This window comes from Cygnus olor, chromosome 1 (genome assembly GCF_009769625.2).
Source record: "Cygnus olor isolate bCygOlo1 chromosome 1, bCygOlo1.pri.v2, whole genome shotgun sequence".
NCBI classification, from domain to species: domain Eukaryota; kingdom Metazoa; phylum Chordata; class Aves; order Anseriformes; family Anatidae; genus Cygnus; species Cygnus olor.
Window position 1 is genome coordinate 9,931,013 of NC_049169.1, and position 21,794 is coordinate 9,952,806.

The 21,794-nt window shown below is 37.3% G+C and overlaps 1 protein-coding gene and 1 long non-coding RNA gene across 10 annotated transcripts in view; both read left to right on the forward strand.

The window, feature by feature from the left end:
* PCLO (piccolo presynaptic cytomatrix protein) overlaps positions 1 to 21,794 on the forward strand; it is a 372,356-nt gene that overhangs the window by 41,968 nt on the left and 308,594 nt on the right. The gene's annotated exons all lie outside the window — the stretch shown is intronic.
* LOC121065484 overlaps positions 6,888 to 21,794 on the forward strand; it is a 58,776-nt gene continuing 43,869 nt past the window's right edge. Inside the window, exon 1 of the long non-coding RNA XR_005817105.1 lies at positions 6,888 to 7,532. This is a non-coding gene — a long non-coding RNA (uncharacterized LOC121065484). The remainder of the gene's footprint in view (positions 7,533 to 21,794) is intronic.

Sequence of the window (21,794 nt, forward strand, 5' to 3'; positions counted from 1 at the left end):
ATAAATTAGTGGTTCAGGTGCCTTTATTTTTATTTGTTCTTTCATTTTCTCCATCAGAAGATGACACAGCATAGTGGGAAGAAAAAAAAAAAGGTTAAACCAGTATTGTGAAGTACTTGATTTTAACATGGTAAACATAACATTATCTTGACAAGCCAAAAAGACTCTAATATTCAACCCTATAGCTCAGTTGGGGGGGGGGGGGGGGGGGAGGTAGGATTGAGAGAGAGAGAGAGAGAATTATTAAAAAACAAAGATAAACAACAAAACAGAACAAAATGTCTTGACAATTAGTGAAGATGTAATTGCAACGTAAGCTGAGGAGGAAAGTATCTATGTTCTACTGGTATGTGGATATAGTTTGAATAGATTCTATTTCTGTGTGGATCGAACATGTATTTTTACTCTGAGATATAAATCCCAGACTAGAATCAGTCTTGGGGGTTGAATTGTCAGTAACAACCAGAAGCAGCAACATCCATGGTCTTTCAGTACAACTGTGGTCAGCCCAGCTCCACCTGGCCGAAGCTATTGACTCAGTAGGAAAGAAATGTTTGGTTATGCTCCAAAACGGAGTGCTTTTTGCTGCACCAGGGCATAGTCAGCATTGTAAAGCCGCTTTCTGGTTCAGCTCAGCAGTTTTGGAGGAAGGGTGGGGACTAAAGGCGTATTTCCTGCTATGCCTGGTCAGAGGCATAGAATTGCAAATTGCCTTTTCCTTGATGGGAAGGCTTTTTCTTTCTGTTTTGTATATTTATACAAGTTGCTAGGTTCGTTAGTCAAGTCACTCACTCTGTGCTGTTGGGCAACTTGATTAATGTCATCAGTTGATTTTTTTCCATCCAAAAAGATGATTATTAGAGTTGTTACAGTAAAGATTTATAACACTTCCATATGAACCTCTGAGCTATTATAAACCAGACAGCAGATTACAGCCCATCATCTGCTCTCACTTAAATGAGCATAAATCTAAAGTAGCTTCACTGACAGTAAAATTTTCTCTCATATGCACCAGTATACCCGAGGGTGAAATTCAGCTTTACGGTCATTTCTGAAGGCAAGCCATGGTTCTCATCCAAGTGCTGTCTGAGTCCATATTAACTCATAACACTTGCTGTAGGTGGACTTGAACTGAATATTCAGAGCTCTTGATTCTAAAACTGATCATCCATAGACAATGTTTTTCATTTCCCTTTCCAGTCATTGACTTGACTGTTTGGTCTGCCAGCTCTGTTTGCTTTCCATTTTGCCTAGCACAACCCTCGCTGTGGTTTTAAATTATGGCAACAGCTTTTAAAATGGGAATTATTAAATTCCCGAAAGTCTCCATCTGTCTATATACCAGCATGCAGAATATCTGCTGCCCAATTTGCATTGTCTTCTATAGGGAGAAGTGTTTTTATTGTCTCCGTACATCCTTTTCTGACCCAATTAGAAATGTGTATCAGAAATGATTAAGAAGGCTGTCCTTGTGAAATTACCACCTACATTTTGCAGAGCCAAAAGGTCTGTAGCTTTCAGAAAGGTTCATTTTAGCTATTTATTGTGTTTATCCAAAATGAATATGCAAATCTTTTGTAATTGTTTATTTTCCTTGTGGTTTATTATAATGTTTCTGCTTTAGAAATAGATGCTGTGTGATAGACTGCTGGCAAAGGGAAAGCGTGATCTAATGGGTAAAGTAAAAAGAGAAGTTTAGATTAGTTAATCGTTGGCTGTGCCATAAACATAAATTCTAGCACATGCTATAGGTTATGAATGCTGGATTAGCAAGAATGCTTGTGAACTCTAAAGCACTGGTGCTGGACTGAAAGACTAAGTGGTATTCAACTGTATTCTTACAGTTTATACATAAAATGGTTCAAAAACATACTGATACTGGAAGCCCCCCCCCCCCCTCCCCCCCCCCTCCCCCCTCCCCCCCAATCTGTAACAATTGTTTTATATGTAAATCGTAGAATATCCTGAGTTGGAAGGGATTCACAAGGATCACTGAGTTCAACTCCTGGCTCCATGCAGGACCACCCAAAAATCAGAGCATGTCTGAAAGCGTTGTCCAAGTGCTTCTTGAACTCTGGCAGGCTCAGTGCTGTGACCACTGCCCTGGGGTGCCTGTCCCAGTGCCTGATCACCCTCTCAGTGAAGAACCTTTTCCTAACCCCCAGCCTGACCCTCCCCTGTCCCAGCTCCATGCCGTTCCCTCGGGTCCTGTCGCTGTCCCAGAGAGCAGAGCTCAACGCCTGCCCCTCCACTCCCCTCATGAGGGAGCTGCAGGCCGCCATGAGGCCTCCCCTCAGCCTGCTCTGCTCTGGGCTGAACAAACCCAGGGACCTCTGCTGCTCCTCATACTTCTTCCCCTCTAGAACCTGCACCATCGTGGTAGCCCTCCTTTGGACACGCTCTAATAGTTTTATGTCCTTTTTATACTGTGGTGCCCAAATCTGCATACAGTACTCGAGGTGAGACCGCACTAGCACAGAGCAGAGCAGGACAGTCCCTCCCCTCGACAGGCTGGCAGTGCTGTGCCTGAGGCACCCCAGGGTATGGTTGGCCCTCCTGGCTGCTGGGTACACTGCTGACTCATGTTCAGCTTGCTCTCAACCAGAACCTCTAGATTCCTTTCCACGGGGCTGCTCTCCAATCTCTTGCCTCCCAGTCTATACATATATCTAGGGTCACCCTGTCGAGGTGCAGAATCCGACACTTGATCTTGTTAAGCTTCATATTGTTGGTGATTGCCCAGCCTTCTAATTTGTCAAGATCTCTCTGCAAAGCCTCAACAGCTCCTCTCAATTTCACGTTGTCTGCAAACTTACTTAGTATACTTTCAAGTCTCACTTCTAAGTCATTTATGAAAACATTAAAAAGAACTAGGCCTAAACCAGAGCCCTGTGGAAGCCCACTATTGGCTGGCTGTCAGCCTGATGTAACCCCATTTACTAGAACCCTTTGAGACAGATCTGTCAGCCAGTTGTTCACCCATCACTTTATGTTTCTGTCTATCTGTATGCTGGACATTTTGTCCAGAAGGATATTGTGAGAAACAGTATTGAAACCTTTGGTAAATCCAAAAAGACTAAATCAACTTGCTTCCCTTGCTCAGCTAGGTGGCTAACCTTGTCATAAAAAGAAATTAAGTTTGTCAAACAGGACTTTCCCTCTGTGAACCCATGTTGTCTGTGACCAGTGACTGCATTGTCTTTCAGGTATTTTTCAGTAACTCCTAAAATAATCTTCTCCATATCACTAGGCACCGAAGTGAGACTGTCAGGCCTGTAATTACCAGGATCGTCTTTCTTGTCCTTCTTGAAAACTGGGAAAACATTTGTCAGCTTTCAGTTGACTGAGACCTCTCCAGATTCTGAAGACCACCAAACATATTTGAGAGAGGTCTCATGATGACATCAGCCAGCTCTCTGAGTACCCTGGGATGAATACCATTGGACCCCATAGACTTATATGCATCCAGGTGGGGCAGCAAATCCCGCACAAGTTTGGGGTTGGTTTGGAGTTTAGCATTACTGCAGTCATGGTCATCTACCTCAGGGCTCCATGGGGCCCAGAGTCCATCATCAGTGTTGAAGACAGAGACAAAGAAGACATTAAACATCTCTGCTTTGTCTACATCCCTGTTTGTAAGGTGACCATCCTCATCAAGTAACGGACCAATGGTATCTCTGGTCCTCCTTTTCCTGTTAACAAATTTCAAAAAGCTCTTTTTATTGTCCCTCACAGTACTGGCCAGCTTCAACTGTAATTGAGCTTTGATTACATGAATTTGCTCTCTGCAATAGGAAACAGCATCTCTGTAGTTCTCCCGTGTTGTCCAACCTTACTTCCAGTAGTGATACCCTATCTTTTTCCACCTAAGCTCTAGAAAAAGATCACTGCTCGGCCAAGCTGACCTTCTGCCCCACCTGCTCGACTTCCAGCATTTTGGAATTGCCTGTTCCTATGCTTTGAAGAGGTGGTACTTAAAATAAAATAAAATAAATATTAGTTTCTAATAAATAGAAAGTGATTAGAAAGTATATTGTCAGTCTCTTTTGATAAGGAAAAGATTAAGACTAGATCTGATCAGGCTTTGTAAGATTCTTTGAATACCCAATAAGCATATTTTGATAGCATACATCTGTCTAATTGCAAGCTAAATATAAATAGTTTTAGATAATCAGAAAAGGTGCAGAACTGAGCAGTTAGTTACTGTAACAATGTACTGAGAACTGCCCGTGGTGTGCTATTTTTCCATTGCATGTCATAACAGATGACTACCAAAAATGAAAAACAAAAAAAGAAACAATACAGTCTACGTTATAAATAGAGTTTGTCTCAATGTAGGTAAGACTGTATGGTTTGTGTTAAAGACTAAGTCAGCCTAATTGAAAAAAAAAGTGATTTCTTCTGCTTGTGAACAGTAACAGTGTAATTGAAAATGAGCTTCAGGTAGTTTTAATTTCCTCTGACACATGGCTGGGCAAAGAGCAGAAAAAATACATTCAACCGGAGAGCAAAGTTTGTAAGATTCATGAGCAAAGTACCCTCTCTCATTTATTGTTCCAAAGATTCATATGGCATCAAATTTTGATTGATGATACTGTTTTTTTCATGAAGGTAGGCAAAGTCTTCATTTATTTCCATTTGCCTACTGATTTATCACCACATAGTCAAAGAAAACTTTTACTCATTGAAAGTCTGTTATGGTTACAATTTAGTCTAGTGTTGAAGTGAGCTGGGAAATTGAGAAAGAAACATTCATGCTGCAAAAAAAGAACTTAAGGTTTCTCTAGTCAATAACCAAGTATTTTCAAGTATAGCACTCAGCCTGGTACTTAGATTGACTAAAAACCTTCATAAAATACAACTGATTTTTATTAAATCAGGAGGTGAAGAGTGACTTAGGAAAAAAAAAAAAAAGCAATGTATTTTGATATGTACTTCTTGCAGAGGTTGCATTGAGTCTTATGTTTGCTTTTTTCCACAAAATATCAGAAGACTTATCAACAGAAGCGATTTTTCAACTCCCAGTGTTATGATTAAATGAAATACATCATTTGTGATCCAGTCTTCAGCTGGATCACTAGATCTGAGCCCTTCTACTGCTTTTAAAGTTCATGTGTAGATCTGGTTCTTAAGCTTTGTGGTTAGCACTACTTCTGTTCTTTTTTATGGCATCGTGTAGGCATCACAAAGGTCTCTGCTCCTCTAGACTTTTGACTTCACAATGTATCTTACTTTTATTTTCTAATGTGGAGAAGGAAAAGTTATCTTTTGTTTTATTACTTTCTCTTCTAATTCAGTGAATGTTGAAATTACAGCTCGATGAAAGCATTCCTGTGCTAATAGTTACATTTATTGCACTTTCATCTTTTACCAATGGCAAATAATTGCTCCAAGACAACATATTGTTCTCATATGACTGGTTTCATCTGTGCTGGTATATAAACTGAGACTTGATAATCACTTATCTACTTTAAAACTTAACTCTATACTATTGCCTTTGGTTGCCAATTTGTATACCCAACTACAGCAGTTTAACTTCTGGATCAGCAACAAAACCAAAGACAGTCTCAGAAGAAAGTTCTCTGGATAACTTCTTTTCTTTGGTGTGTCTGTGCTGCATCTGTCACAGTGCTATATTCCAGCTGATGTTCAGGCCATTGTATCACATTTCTTCTAGCTACTGTTACATACTGTGAGATCTAGGTTTCATGCCAGCACTATTCCAAGCTTTTAATTGGGTGTATTAATTTGCTGCTTTTCTTCAGTTTTAGCCATTTTTATTTTACAGTAATTGTCTTTCATACACACATTTGCCCTCATCTGTGTACATGAATGGAGCTAAACAAGGTATATCAGAGACTGGTCATGTAGGGTAGTTGCTTCTGCCCTACTTACCACTCTGCCAATGTGTCTCAACTCTAGAATGGTTAAATGTAGGAATGAATCCTTTTTTTTTTTTTTTTTTTTTTTTAACCCTCTCTTTCATCCTATTTTGTTTTCTGGGGAGGCTCCCAAACAATATAAATTACATGTGTTTGAGCTCTAGGACTGAAGTTTGTATTTGGATCACCAAACAGGCATTACAGATCATGTTTTCAGTTGGGACAATGACAATTTATACCTAGTTTTACCTGTGCAATTGTAAAAATGGTGTCTTTCATTGAAACTGCTGAATTCTGAAATTCAGCCATTTGTGGCCAGTGTAGAACGACACTTGCTTTTCTTGGTCCAAGAAAAACACTATGAAATAATATTCTTTACAAATGCTTCCGTACAGTCAGAGTGACTAATCTTCATTTTAACTTATGCCAATGCAGCTTCATTACTGATAAGATAATTGTGAATGCAAAGTGAGACTTGCATTCAGAGGCGTTCAGTTTTCTCTAAATGTATTTTGTGTATTTTTCATGCAGCTGAAGTTCTGACAAGTGGGCTATTAGTGTAGCTGTCATTGTACCCAGGAAAACACTGTAGTTCACAGGAATTACACAGATGGCTGAGGGTACTGCGTTTGGTTCCCTGCCTTCCCTTCCCTAGATTTAATCATTTGAAACATATTGACCACAATCTTATTTGTGTGTAAATCAAGGATCTAGAAAAACATGAAGATCACACTTCTCTTGGGAAAGTAACCTTTGTGTGACTTATTCAGTGTAAGCTTTTATTTTGGGATGTTTAATTTTTGCTTCATTCTCACATTAAATGTAGCAAGTGTTAATAACACCTTAAAAATAGTTTCCCGTACTTACCCCCAGTTTTTTAAATTCTATTTTTGTCTTCTCTCCAGCTTTCTCTCACATGTTTTTCACCCTTTGACTGGTTTTATTTTTAAATCTGATAACATCTCAATTCTTTCTCTTCCTGAATTTTCTGTGCTGTCTCTATGAATCACTCCCAAATTATATTCTTCTTCTGGGTGTATGTGGTTATTGCTGCTACTGCCAGATTTTATACAGCATTTTGTATGCTTATAACTAAAAAAGTAGTATGGATTTAAACTTAATTGCTTTTGCAGTATCCTATTTATAGTTATTAATGTGCAGCAGATGGGTAAATTCTCCACCTGTTCTCAGTGCCATATCCAGCTGTTTCAGTGATAATTGTAATTTATCAACGTGGGAATAAGTCTCAGACAAACTCAGAAGTGTAAAACCCATTTTGATTTGAACTGAGGAAAGTAAAGCCATACAAAAATGCCCTGGAGTTCCACATCAGTGGCTTTTCCACTTGCAGTACCTCATCATATGCTTTGTGATATGGAAATCAAAACAGAAATTCCCAGTGCTTTCTACAGTGACAGTAGGAAGATGATCAAAGCCAGTGTTGCTGAGACTTGTGTGAGCAAAGTTAGTGCCTCTTACTCTTCCTTATGTGTCACAGTCCCTGTATCATTGTGACTTCATGCAGCTCAGTAGAAGAGACAATGCGATACCTCGTCCTGCTCCATATCCCAGCACTATCTGTCCTCCTCCATTTCACCCCAGTCTTGATGTTTTCTATGACACTGTGAATCCCAAAGATGAGGCTCTGGGGTAAATTTCCCTTTGTATTATCTGCTCTACTAACAATAGTATTTAACCATTGTTAGATTACATATATTCTCTTAAAATTTTTCAGGACAGAAAGACCAAGTATCTGAACCACTTTGTGTTATTCCTTAAGATGTATGAAGTTTGTGGGCTTGGACATTTAGAGCTTTCATATATATATATATATATATATACACACACACACACATATATATATGCATATATGTATGAATGTATATAAAAGCTGAAATTGTAGTTGCTGTTATCCATAAAATGAATTGAGGTGTATTTTCCACAATTCTAGTTTATTTACCAGAATTTAGATTATAAATAAACTTTAATACCTTTGTGTAATAAGCAATGCTCACTTTATTATAGTCTTGAAGGATATATGTGCAAAAGTTGTTTGCATTTATAAATGATTGCAACCTTGTGTGAGTTGGAAGTTCATTTTAACAACAATTTTATATTAATACTTGACAATTATAAATTTATTTAGCCTGATTTTGTTTCTTAAAGTTATATAGCATGTTTGTGTTAGTATCATGCTTTACCTACCAAGAGAACTGATTCACTGGAATTATTGGGGAGAGAAATTCTTCTCCTTTATGTAGAATATAATGGAACTATATTTTATTCTTGTGCAACTGAAGATTTAATTGATTCAGTGTTATTTTATTCCATTATTTTCTGCTTCTCTAAGGTCAGGTTATGATGTCTTTCATCAGATTTATCCTTTGATAGTAGAAAATCTACCTTATTTTCCTTGAAGCAACGCTTTGCAGAAGAAGCTCTCTTGATGTCATAGTAATCAACGATTAAAAAGAGCAATATAATAGCAATTGTCCAATGCTCAGGCATTGTCTGACTTGCAGGGAGCCTCCCTTCACTGTCAGTATAGTTATGTATTGCTCATGATACCGTCAACTGCATTTAAATAACCAATACCACCTGGATTGATTCTAGAGATTGACCTAGAAACTGATTCATAGATCAGGTTGGCTAATGTGTGTTTATATGTACACATGCATAAAGGAGGAGGAAGATGTTTTTCCTAAAATACTGTTAATTTGTATACGTTTATAGTGGCTCAAAAAACGTATGAAAGTAAAGGTGATGTGTTTACTATTCTGTATGCAACAGAATACAATGTGCAATGTTTTGATTAAAAAAAATAAAAAAAAGAAAAAAGGAAGATACAGGAGGCCAAATGGGTACTACAAAGTATACAAATCTTCCTTAATGAAATTATAAAATCCTACTGCTATCCTGTTTTAATGACAGAATGAAATGTTGTTTTGGAATCAAGTGTGCGTACATAAACATTTGTGTGTACGTATGTGTGTGAAGATGCATCTGCTGGTCAGATCCAGCAGGGCAACTTCAGTTCTTACCAAAGCAGTGGAGTTTGAAGCATCTATCTCACATTTCCATTCCTAACAAACTGAAGGCAGAGCCTGACCCTTCAATATACTGAGAACCTCCTTCATGTTGCTTGCTGCATTAACAGTTCTTGGATATAACTGGAGTTTGAAAAACCTTCCGATCCCTTAGAGACACTTATCAACTGTGTATGGATGCAGTGTACACATGCAATATACTAAAAAATCATCTAATATAAAACAAGAACTAAAAAATATTTTTTGATTGTCATTTTGCCCAGTTTCTGACGGTTTATGTATACATTTCTTCCAACTGATTCCCCTTCTCTCTGCTATGAGACTGTAGAACCAGAATGGGCAGAAGTACAAAGCAAAGTGAAAACAGAAATCTAGGCTTTGCGGAGCTGGTGGGAAGCAGTAGCAACTCCCAGCTTGTCTGAAGCAGTTCCAGACTCCTAAAGCAATAGACAAACACTTTTACACTTCGGAGGTTTTAGGGCTGGAGGTAGCTGGTGTGTATCTCAAGCTTCCATATGGCAGCAGGACAATCTTATATCAGCTTCAGCCAAAAGTATGCTTCTGCAAAAGTGGAATACATGCTTCTTGTTATTAGTTATATTTTCGTACTTCACTTTTTTACTGTGATTAAAATGAAATTGTGAGTTCGGGGCTATTATAATCAGTGAGAGAAAACCAGAGAGTTAAATATTAATTCAAAATTACAATGTTTGGTTTGCTAACTCAGCGAGGAATTGATGGAGTTGTGTTGGTTTCTGGAGGTTGGCGGTGGGTTTTGGTAGAATTTCCCTCAACTCTCATGCTTTGCTTGGGTTATAGACTCCTTAGAATGATTTTTCCTGTGTATTGTCTCACAGAAAAATTTCACTTTCTAATGGAGGGTGCATTTTTTGATGGTTTGTGATTTTGTTGTTGTTGCATTGTTGTTGTTGTTTTGGTAAGTGGCCCTTGAATGTATAAAGCAGATTTGTTTTTTTATCTCTTTCAAAGCCATGGCAATTTTCAGTTGTTAAGCACAGCTTGAGGAGTGCAGGCCTCTGCTTATAGTTATTGCATGAGTGTGTGAGATTTGTAATACCCTTGGCTGCCTTGGCAACGTTCTTCTGCCATGAATCACCAAGAATCAACTTGGAAGTCTGCAGTTTTGTGCTCGGTCTGTCCTTCTTCTTGGGGTCTTTCTCCTACCAAGTGCTAAACATCCTGAACTTTCACTGGAAAAAGAATGGTGGCCCTTGACAGACATTTCTCAGTATTATACCAGATGATATACATCAGTTTACTGAATTTACACAATAAATATCAAGGACAGAGTTAGAAACAATTGGTCTGATATGCTGTAATAATGTGTGCGCGCAAAAATGGGTGGCTAGTGTTCCATATGTTGAAGTTATATTGTTGTCTCCCTTTGCTTCAGCTTAGTTTTGCTAATGGCTCTTTCTCAGTATGTTTGTCCATCTAGTGATGGATCTAATACTCACTAATTTCAAGGGCTCGTCTTGGATTGTTTTTCATTCTCTGATTTCATTCGTAATAGTCTCATTCTGGATGTGGTGTCAGTCTAATGCATGCTTTCTTAGGACAGAAAAACCTGCTGTTCTAAACCATGATATATTGTGAAAGTGCCATAAGAAATAATATAAACGAAAATGTTACTACTTTTTTATTTCTTAAAGTTGACTTATTTACAATGGTTACTTGTTTTGCTGATGAGTATTCTGGGTTCAGTGATGTTGCCCCAGCCAAATGTTCCTGGTGCACAAGGCAGTGACAGGCTGGCAGACCCAGCACATGCTCTCATGGAACAGCAGCGGGGAGCCAGGCAGGACGTCCCGAATAACTTTATAGACATATCTATATTGGAACAACTGCATCATCCCCTGTTTTTGGCTGATCTCTAAAGTATCTAGATGTCCTGTATCAGTGACGCTCTCTCCCTTCCTTCTTTGTTTGTTTATTGCCCCCAGTCCTTGCTGTATTTTTAGGTATTCTTTTGTGGTTCTTTGTTTTGGTGCAGGTTGAAAGTGTTTATTTTATTTTATATGAAGAGTACCAAAATAAATCTGGTTAGCTTTACCCTTAATGGGTGCCTCAGCTAACTACTTCAAAGGATTATTTTATGATGTGTGCATTAACCACGTTTTATTTCCTGTCAGCGTTAGCTAGCACAGCCGTGTGGGCTGGCTTCTTGGAAAGTGTTTGGGCAATGTAAGCAGCTCGGTGTGAATCAGACATCTCAGGGCTTTTGCCTCTCTAGCCAGCTTGCAAGTCTTTCCTGGTGTACGGGGAGTGTGAAAGAGCTTGGAGTATGTTGAAACAGGAGAGTGCTGATGTAAATGGTGGTGAATAGATAGAGTAAAATGGGTAGCAACCTGGAATAAGAAGCAGCATAAAGGTAAAAGGTCAATGTGATTTGTGTGTGTGTACGGGGGGAGTAAAAAAAGCAAACAAAAAAGAACCCTGCTCATGACAAACCCCTCACCTCTCATGTATTTCAGAATGTGGTCTATGAAATTATGATAACTGTTGCACAATCCCCTGTTTCACAGGGACAGGTGACTTTTCTGCACTGTACCTGTTAGCTCAGCCAGAAGCTGTTCACTACAAGAGCGTGTGTCGAATAGGCACGAGTGAAACTCTGAGTATTTTTATTGTCCATGTAAAAATCATTTTTAAAGCTTGATACTGTGTTCTGCTAGTCAACTATCTGTTTTATATTTTTGAAATTTATTGATATGTTTGTTCCAGGGTGAGGCATTTTTCACAATTTCATGAAATGGCCCTTTATTTCTGCATTTTTAAAAAAGCGTTAATTAGAGCATATAGCATTATTTATTTATTTATTTATTTATTTATTTATTTTCCCAGAATATGCTGCAGGCTGCTTTGTAGCATGGCTAGAAATGACTCTTGCTGCCAAGAGCCCTGAGGAGTGAGAGCAGGGCGAGAGGGACACCACATCCAGAGTGAGAGGGACACTACGTCCCTTACCAAGGGGGCACCACACCATGGCTGCTCTGTGGGGTGGCACAAGGCCTGCAGGCAGTAGGGCCACAGCCATTTTGCTGCGCCTGGCAGCCCGTTGCCAGGGGCAACTGTTTTTTTTTGCCTGCGGAGCCAGGCCTGGCTCTGTTCTGTTGATCATTTCATGTCACTGGTGAAGGCAATGTTAGTCAGCTCATTTTTAAGCGAGCGCAGTACGATCTAGGTCTCTGGGTGTCGGAGTCTTTACAACCACTGAGACGTTTTTTATCACCTGTTTTTGGGCTGGTTTGGTGTGTTTGTTCCCTGTGTTTGAGCACAGAGAGCAGAGCAGGTTTTTCAGGTGTTGGGCTTCCTTGCATTTAATGTGATAAGCTTGATTATTTTAAGTTTTGTAGTAGCTTCAACGTCAATCTTTTGTTTTTGCTCGTTGTAGCTACACACTGGTGGTGAGCAGTCATTCTTGTTAATGCCCAGGTTTATTTCCTGGGAGTTTTAAAATTAGTTTGGAACCGGATAGCAATTATTTGTTTTATTATTCCAAACTACCTTCAGGGCTATGCTGGAACAAGTAGAAGTCTGTGGTGTGGTTATCTTGACCTGAACATTGCAATCACCTGTTTTTGATTTGCAGTGTGTTTGACTAGTTGGGGTACCACTTGTGTCATTTTGGTGATACAGTTTTCATTTGACAGACAACAGATGTGTCCTTGCATGTGCTGTCTTTGAACTTCATTTTGCTTCATAATCTCAGTTCATTTTACTTTAAGTCCCTCTGGAATGCTTTCCAGCCTTTCCTACATATGAGTAGAAGGGGGGAAATAGTTGTGTTCAATTTGTTTTATTTCGAAATTTCAATGACGTCATTTAAATACATACTTCATATTTGGAAAATCTGAACAAACTAGTACTAGTGAGCACATGAGCATACAGTTTTGTATTTCTTAGAAGCTACCAGATGTTCCGTTTTTATACTTCTAGGTAATGGATTACAAAACATAAAAATGAAAATAAATCAGAAGATGTTCCTCAGTGGATTATAGTAGTCTCCAGGAGATAAATGTTGACTTTATATATTACTTAAGCGTAACATTTATGACTTGGCATTTAATAATATTTGTAAACCAGATGAATGATCAGTCATGGAGTGATCGATTATTGAACAATGCTATCTGCTATCAGTTTTAAGAGTGGAATACAGTGATTTATACTATATAGAGATGTTTTCATTGGCAAAGAAGGAGCCAAGGTGTGAAACAGCCATATTTTGTTGTTCCTGATTTCTCCATCTGAAATATACAGCCGGAGATACAAGTTTTTCTGTTGAATAAATGAAAATAGATTAAAAAAATTTTCATTTCAAGCATTTGTAAAGTAAATTGTTAGTATTGCTTGCATAATGGATCAGGAAAACAAAATAATCTATACTAAGCTAAAATTTTAGATGGCAGACTGAAATTATATATGCTTGCGAATGTAACAGTTCACAAGGCACAGAAATAGTGTATATATAATGACTGGAAACACCACTAATACATTATATTCAGGTTTTGTTTTGTTTTGTCCAAGTTACTGTATGCCATGGTTTGCTCCGTTATCCACATACATTTGTCATTTTTCCTTGCTCTTGAGCACAATTTGCTCTGAGAAATAAAATAAAAGTTTGATAGAATTTGTTTGTGCCAGGAAATGTAGTATAAGATCAGGATTAAGAAATAAGTAGTATTCATTTAAAGAGACGTAAAATACCTCTAAATGTTGAAGAGCTGACATTTCTCTCTAACTGCTGGCAAATGAGTACATGAATCTGTTAGTTGTTGTCACATTTTGATATGCTGTATAAGTGCTGCCTCTAATTACTTATTTGGAAATATATGACATGGATCACTCCACTCCTAAAGAGGATGAAGGGAGCTGTATGATTTATTTTGTAGTTGCAGATCAGTTGGTTGGGATGAGGCAGTTGTGAGCGATTCTAGTGATGTTGCAGTTGGAATTAAAATAAGTTGCCAGTTCCTGCTAATTTTCTGTATATTGTTGTACAAGTCAATGGCAAAAAATATCCTGACTGTATTTCTTTCTTAACTAAGATGACACTTAGTTAAGAGAGCACTTAGTCACATGGTCTAAACTTTTGAGTAGACCTGTGCGGTGCCAGGAGTTGGACTTGATGATCCTTATGGGTCCCTTCCAACTCGGGATATTCTATGATTCTATGACAGATATGGTAATACAAACAGATTTGTGTAAGAAGTTACACGCTTTCTACTCCATCTTCAAACTGTATGTAGTAGGCCACTTGTGTTAGGTTATAGGCTTCCCAAAAAATCACGCTTTACTGGTTGAATAAATTTCTGTTAGTATTTGAGAATTTGAAATTGGAGAATGTTGTAACCAGTGAATTTTGTAATTCAAGAAATGAAAAAAAAAAGAAAACTTTTTTTTTTTTTTTTTAATTTAAATTCCTAGTAGCAATTGCTGGATGATCACTGTTAGTACTCTGGTACTAACCTCTAACCTGGTACTAAGCCTCTAACGTGGGCCAGAGACCATGGTAGACAGCAAGGTGCAAGGACATGTGTCTTTCCTATACACTTTGCAAAATTTTACAAAATTAAAACATTCAAGAAAATACAGAATTGAAATATGGTGGGCTTTAGCTGTCTAGAACAAGGTGCTGTAGTGCTTTACTAATTCTCTTTCTGAACACAAAATCAAAAAAGAAAGGATGATGAAATATGGTGTCACTAGTGTTGAAATTACTTGGGGAAGCAAGCCACAATTCATTAAAAGAAGTAGGGATAGAATAAGGCTTCCTACGTTTTCATCAGTTTTATAAATTACCAAACATTTGGTAGAACTCAGTCTCGCCACTAAAATGTGCACATCAACCTATCCTTTTTGTTGATGCACCAAACAGCCCCTGGAGATTAAGTGGAAGAGCAAGGTAGTAATTGGAAATGGCATTACAAATGTTTATTTTCTGTAATTCAGAAGAATACAAATTGGAAATTATTTTTAAGAAAGCAAAACTGACTGCATATATGCACACCTATGTGTGCTGCTGCTTCTGAACATGAAGACAGTAACTCTGCTGTGGCAGTGCGTTTGGCTCTTTAAGTTTCTATGGAGGGGAAACTATCTAGACAAAAACTGATTGGTATCTTTTCCTGCTATTCAGTGTATGAAGTACTAATGAGGTTATTTAATTCTGTATCTGACAATGAGGATGATAACATTTAGAACAGATTAGGACCTCAGTCTAAGAGATGGTTCCTCAGTAAATTTAGAAAGGAAAATTAAATCAATATCTTCATCACAAGTATGTACTAACACAGTTAGGGAGGGTGTCACTCCACCCAGAAAGAGCTACAGGAATACCAATCAACCACCAAAAAATGAAGTGGTATTTTTATGTGATATCGTGACTCTAAAATTTTTATTGAGGGAACACATCATATCATTAGAGGTTACATAATTTATGCTTTTCATATATATTTTTTTCCCCCAGTACTGTAAAGTTCCTTGAAATTGTGAGTTATATATTTTAAACCCATACTGTTTTGTTAAGTTTTCTCTACTCTGTTAAGTTATGTGAGTCGTACAAAACAATGTCATCTGTTTACCTGTGCTGAGAATTTGTTAGATCAGTGCAGATGATCTTGATTTTAAGGTGGCAAGTGTATTATGAGGGCATCCTTACAAGGTTTCTTCATTTGATTGATCATTTTCCTCCTAATTTAATTCTCTGTCAGAGTAGAAAGCTCTTTAGTTCTTATTACTTTGTTCTCATAAGGGACCTTGGACACAACAAACAAGTTAGTGCTCCACCATCCTAGTTTTTGTCCTCTGTGCTCCTTAAGTTTCTTACAAAAGAATTATACTTCATGGGAGAGAAGTACCACATTGTATGGCATCCAGTAGGTATCTACAGATAGCTTTCTGAAAAGATTAGTTGCTTTTTATTTTGAATGACAACAAGTGGAGCTATTCATGTTGAGCTCTGTGATTCAAAGGTGAGGAAAAATGTCCTGCTTGGTGAGAATACTTTTAAGTATAGTTGAAATTACCTTAGAAAGAAATACGTGTTAATCATCTCAATATACTGAATATGGACTGAATATGAGTGTGAGTGCATACTAAATATGGACTAATGTTCTAATCTGGTAAAATGTATTTTTAGCTTTCTTTAAAAAAATAAATTTATTTATTTAATTCTTGTTTCCCTTCAATGTGTTGATGTCAAGTTTAGGAAGGCAAAACTTTTCCCCTGAGAGCAGAGTTGTTAATTCATTGTAAAAAGAATTTCAGTGCAAGTCTAAGCAGTATATTCCTAACCTACCTTTCTGTTGTAATACATTGTGACTACTGAAACAGTGAATTACTCATTGAAGTTACATATATAAATGGAAAAAGAAGTGACAATTTCATGGCAATTAAGAATTTGGGACATTAAATTGTTTTGAGTAAGTAAAGACCTCCACTTTCATCCAGAGTTAGTTACCATTTTCGGTAGACTACTAACAGTAAGTTCGGATATCTTACTGATTTTTGCCTTTTTTTTTTTCTTTTTTAAAAATTCCCCATAGTCATTATAATAGCACACCTTAACCTTTGTAATAGGACATGAATAAACATAAAATTATAACACAGATTGTCAATTTGAAGTTTTTGTTGAAAAAAATTTTTGTTTGGTTTGGTTTGGTTTTCAGCATGGTTGACAAAATGCCTAGTGAACTGGTAGGCAGTTACGTAAAGAGTGGTACAATCTCTTAGAATCAATGTAACAATATATCTGATGTGACATGCAGAAGAACCAGCTGTGTTTCAACACCAACAACAAACAACAACAATAACAACAACAAAACAAGGATGCTTCAGAGTCTGACTTAAAGATCTTTTCCTTGATTTAGATTTATTGTAAGTGAAAGATTATCTCAAATAGTCACTTTCTCTTCTTTCTTTTACTAAATAAGAAGAGGCATTAGGTAACACAAAGCTTTTGATTTAGCAATGCTTCTTGCTTCAGAAACTACTCAGAAGGCATGATTAATTTTTAGGATTGCTCATTATCTGAATACTAGTCTTCTTTCAAAAAAAGAATTTCCAGGACTTAATCTCATTCCAAGACAAGGAATTAATCCCATTCCAAGACAAAGGCATAAGGTAGGGACCAACACTGTACCATAATATCTGGCAATGGTAGCTACACCTGCTCTGCCACACTTGCAATGAATCCATGCTTGAGTTTAGCTGTTGCACAATTGCTGCAAGATTCTGGCACCTACGGCACCTTAAGTAGCCAACCGAGTCTGTGAAATGGAAACTTGAAATCCTAGCAAATCAGGATAGTAGCATTTTTCAGTCATTTTGTGCTAGCTTAAATTAGTTGGAGAATAGAATCTCAGGCATATATATTACACAAATTAGTACTTTCTATGTATGCTTTTTCATAATTTCTTACTTTGTGACTATGTCCTTATTATCTAGCGATAAAAGAAATGTTATTATTCGTGAAATTGGCATCCAGTTAACAGCTAATGATTGTCTCTCTGCTACCCCAATAGTCTCTACCAACCACCTAGAGGAGAAATTTATTTCATTTAATTGACTGTGTAGCTGTTGGGAGATGCTACTGTCTTGTTCTCCAACATATGTTAATTCCTGTAGTTAGTGATAGTTTACATTTTATGTTCATGGAGAACTAGTTTCTAATGGCAAATGCAGTCTGGGTACTTCATGGTACAGCCATCAGCTCTCAGAATCTTTGTCAGCAATTCTGTGATGAGTTGCTATTATAGCAACTGTCATTGCTGTTTTCATGTAGCTGCTTTACCAACTCCAACCAGTAACATGGAGTTATTGATCCTCATTGTCATGCTAATCCATAGTCTAGACAGATGTTGAGGCAGTGACACCTGCATGTCCCTTGGTTGGAAAAGTGAAGTGAGAAAAGAAAATAACTTAAGGGTGTGCAAACTGATTCTGAGGTTTTATGTTTACTTGCCCAAGTTGTAGCTCTTTTCCATTATCTAGGGATGCACTAAAGATGAAACCACTTCGGAATTGCTTAAGCATAATTACACCCACTTAGAAATCACTTCTGCTTTTGCATTTGTACAACAGATCCAACCCATTATTGAATATGCTTAATAATAATTTACTAATTGTTACAGCAAATGAAGAACTCATGATGAAGGAGAGAACATGGTTGAGTTAAAAAAAAAAAAAGTAATTTAAATGTTCGGACTGTTTGCTTTAAAACAAACAAACAAACAAAACCTCAGCATAACTGGCAGAGCAGCATTTGGATCCTAGCTAAATGACAGCACAAGTATCTTGCCGAGTGAATAGATACTTCAGGAAAGTGTGTTCTTCAATATTTGGCCCCTCACAATAGTCTCCGTATTTCTTTGTGTTGCCTAACGGCACAGAGTAAAGAAATCACAAATGTCATCACCACTCAAAGGCTTTTGCAGCACTTTTTTGGCCATGACATCACCCATACTCATGTCTCACCTAGTGTTGGGTCTTATTTTTTATACTTCCTATTCAGTGCCTACCTCAGATCCTCAGAAGAACTTTCTTTCTCCTCTTTTGTGGACTGTACAGCCTGGAACCGGACACAAGCTCATTCTGCCATGGATGTGGATATGTAACTGTATAAAAGGTGTGGGAGCAGTGAGCCATCACCAACTGCCAACTTCAGCAGCCCATGCAAAATTTGGATGTTAAGGTTATGATAAAAATCCTGCCTCTGTCTTGGAACCTGAGCATTTTGTTCAGTAGTAGAGGCAGGAGTGGTTCAGACCAGAACCCTCTCCTTCGAAAAATCCAACTAGAGTCATGCTCTCTTTTCTTGTCCCCCACCCCTCAACAAACTCTCATCTCTCTCTCTTTCCCCCTCTTTTATTTTCTTTTTCCTTCTTCCCCTTCTCTCTTCATCCTATGGTAATCATGCGGACCTTTCTTTGCAAAATAGCCTCAGGCCTGGGAAACAGCAGGGAGAAGTCCAGTTTACAGTTTACTCCACCTCAGGGGATTATTTAAAAGCAAACCTTTCCAAAGATTGTGTGAACAATCAGTTTATTCTGGAATTAAATGGTTGCTAAGTATTTTCAGGATTGTGAATTTGGATTTAGGCACTGCAGTTTGGGATAGCTGGGATTTAAGTGCCTAGGTGGGACTTCTATATCTACCTCAGGTGCCTATTAAAGGTGTAATGTAACTGGTTTACTAGTTCTGTGGTTTGAAGGTGAGTGTTTCTTTCAGGAATCTTGCTACAGGTTTAATAGAGCAATGAAAACTATTGGCTCTGTGGATCCCCTATTTCTCTGTTTTCAGTGATGAATACAGTGTATTCTTCATTAGATATATTATGTAGGTTAGGATGTGTGTGAGAATAAAGTGTACAATATTGCTGATACTATGGTTGAACAGCATAATGGAGCTGGAGTACACACTGAAAATGTTTATTCCTCAAAGGTCCTGATTCTGTAATGACCTTCACTGATTTCAAAAGATAAGGAGTTACAACTGTTTTTCAAACACACCTCGAGTGAAGTTTGTCTGTCTTTTCTGAAATGGTCATGCCTAATTTTTCTATCCAAACTTTTGTACAGTTGAGCTGAAATTAGCTTAGTGTTTTCAAAAATGTGAAGCTCTTGTAATGGTTTACATTTGTATATCATCTATTTTTAGCACAGATCTTAATTACAGCATAAAGCTTTAAGGGGACTATCCCCAATGTTATGAAAGTGTCGGAGATTAAAAAGTTGTCATAGATTAATACAGCTTCAATATCAAAGCAGTATTAAAGATATTTTGCAGTAAATTTGACATTATAATATTTGTGTGGCTTTGAAATTTAGTTTGATTTTATTAAGAATGTGACAAAAGAGAAAAAAAAATGAAAACGAGTACCACAAAGAAAATTATGGCTATGTGTTTCAGCTGACTAGCAAAGAATAAATAAAGAATAAAGAAACAATTTGTATGGACACAACAAAGCCATCTTCATACTGTTATTTATCCCACTGGGAGACTGAGGTAAAGGAAAGCTCAGATGTTCAGTCATGGAAAAGAGCAGAATCAGCAACATTCGTAATAAAACCAGTAGGAAGTAATTCTTAGAACAACTGCTCTGTAGTTAACTCTCAGAGGTAGTGATTAATAGTAAAAGTAAAATGTAAAAGTCTAGGTTTTATTCATATAAATATGTAAAAATCTTGGTTTATTTATATTAAACACTCTTGAAAAGAGAATGGCTACTTTTAAAGGTAGATTTCTCTAAATTCATTTTTATAAAAAATGTCATTTCCGTACATTTAGGTGAAATAAAGGAACTAATTGGTATTAAAATGAATTTGTATATATTTGCACTATTACATGTGTTTAGTCTTACGACAAGGTGTTCGCGTGCCAGCACACGATATACACTATATAGAAAACCAGCATTTCCAACTACGAGTTATGAGATTTGGTTTGTTTTATTTTTTTATATTTTTTTTTTGGGGGGGGGGGGGGGGCATGACAAAAGTGGTACTTTATGAAAATAGCCCCCCCAAATCAGTATTTTTGAAGGTAATTAGAATAATATGTTTTGCATTATATCATTTATGTCTGCTTGGTTTACATTAGTACTGGTTGTATTTTAACAGTCTCAGTAGTGCGCTACAGGAGAAGATAAATCTCAGGATGAATGACATTCTCAAATGGCTGTAAACTGAAAGCTATTGCCACATCATGATCAAAGAAATGATTCAAACCAATTAAACATATATTTGTATGTATGCAAATAGTGTGCATATATATTTGTTCGTACTCTGTATGTGTATGTCTAGTTAAATGCTTCAGATTTTTTTCCAATAGTTTATTCCATATGAAGCAAACACAAACTCAGTTTTCTTGCATTGCTCTAGTATGTGAGGATTTTTTCCTCCTGTGAGAGAGTAGTTTTATTTGAATATTGACCTATTTCCACATTGTTATGACAATAGGAAACAATACTGGGCTTCCTCTGACAAGGTACTTAGCGTATCAGTAAATCAGTCAAATAAAAAAAAAAAAAGTGTTTGGAAAGCACCCAGCTTGTAGAGGCTTATAGAAGGTCAGACAATTTAATAGGCATTTATGTTTTTAGTATTATTTCTGTCGGCAGCAGGTTAGTATGCCAGAAACATCCTTGCTTTATCTGCATCTCAGAGTCATCAAAGTAATCTGTTTCCTATCCAGGGTGGTTCCTAAGGAAAGCATCTCTCATCCCTTTCAAATGCCTGCATGAGCTGAGACAACTGGAAGTGATTAGAATAGACTGACATGTGAAATCACGTGGGAAAGGATTCATCTTGCTAAAGATGAGGAATCAATGCTCTGTTGTGTAGGGGAAGAGGAGTTTAAGTACAAAACGGAGCAGATTTTCAAGGGGACACATGGGAATTGAGCTGTATGATTGTGCTGATGCCATTTAATATTGCAAATCACATTCTTCCCCCAGCAGATTATATTTAAAAGCAGGCTGATAATCACAGATGATAGTTTCATAAGAGCATAGTAACTGCCAGGCAGGAATGAAGCAGTTGTTCCTTTATCCTCGTCCTCCCCCGTAGTTCTCCCAAAACACACAGTGATATCAGACAAAAATAGAACATAAGTAAGTACATAGCTGTAAATGTTACATTTCTAATGTGAACAAAATGGCATTTCACAAACATATGAGATTTGATGATTTCACTTTAAATGTGTACATTATTAACACTAGAGATAGTTCAACTGGAAATTTTTCCTTCATGACAGGGAAGGAGCTTTTGTTATTATATAAGCAGTATCCTTTAGCAAGAAAAGCTTGTTCCATGCCTTTATTTTCTCACCAACTAAATGGATGTAC